This window comes from Gekko japonicus, unplaced genomic scaffold (assembly GCF_001447785.1).
Source record: "Gekko japonicus isolate JY-2015 unplaced genomic scaffold, Gekko_japonicus_V1.1 scaffold1097, whole genome shotgun sequence".
Lineage (NCBI taxonomy): Eukaryota > Metazoa > Chordata > Lepidosauria > Squamata > Gekkonidae > Gekko > Gekko japonicus.
The window spans coordinates 78,028-79,033 of NW_015162513.1; positions in this window are offsets into that span (position 1 = coordinate 78,028).

A 1,006-nucleotide genomic window follows, 5' to 3' on the forward strand; every position below is an offset into this window, starting at 1 on the left:
AGCCCTGCCAAGCCCCCCGCCCCCCACGGTCCCGGCCGCCGCCGCCAGCCTTGCGGCTCCACTGCCGAGCCCCATCAGTGTTAAGTCATGACAGGATTCATGTAGAAATAATATATGTCAACATGAGCTTTACCTGGTTAAGCACTACAATCATTTTAGCCCATGGCAGGTTCTACTAGACATTACAGCTGTTATTAATATTGGTAAGTTTTTTAGATATGTAGTTTATGTAGTGTATTGTTAAAACCATTTTGCAAAAAGATATGTGTATATTGTATTAAAAATGTGTGTAAAACAAGATGTGTATTACAATAGAGTTCGTTGTATTTTATAGAAAATCTCTCTTGATATCTTTGAAACATCATCAGAGGAAATATGTGTATATTGTATTAAAAATGTGTGTAAAACAAGATGTGTATTACAATAGAGTTCGTTGTATTTTATAGAAAATCTCTCTTGATATCTTTGAAACATCATCAGAGGAAATGAATTACTGAGAGACAGTCTTTTGTAAGGTTTCATCCTATTTTATTATTAATTATATTGAAATGATTTATATAATGCTAAGATTTTCAAATATGTACATTGTTGTATTTAACAAGGTCTCACATCTTTGTTCGGAAAAAGATCTACCTTTGAAACGGCAAGACATTCCGGAGATCACCGTCATAATTTTCTATTATTGTGTATATTATTATTGTTCACTTTTCATATTTTTGACTCTTTAAAGAAATTTATTAAGCATCACCTTTTCACAGTTTTTTCTAAGTTTTGTATTTCCTCTTATAAATGACCAAAGGAGGCATGAGGACCCAGGCAGAGTAACAAACTATTTTTATTAAGGAGACATAAGAACAACTGTAATTCAATGGCCTGTAGAAAAAATGAGCACAGTAAAGAAGAAGAGAAGAGATTGGATTTATACCCTGCCCTTCACTACCCAGTTTGGTGTAGTGGTTAAGTGTGTGGACTCTAATCTGGGAGAACCGGGTTTGATTCCCCACTC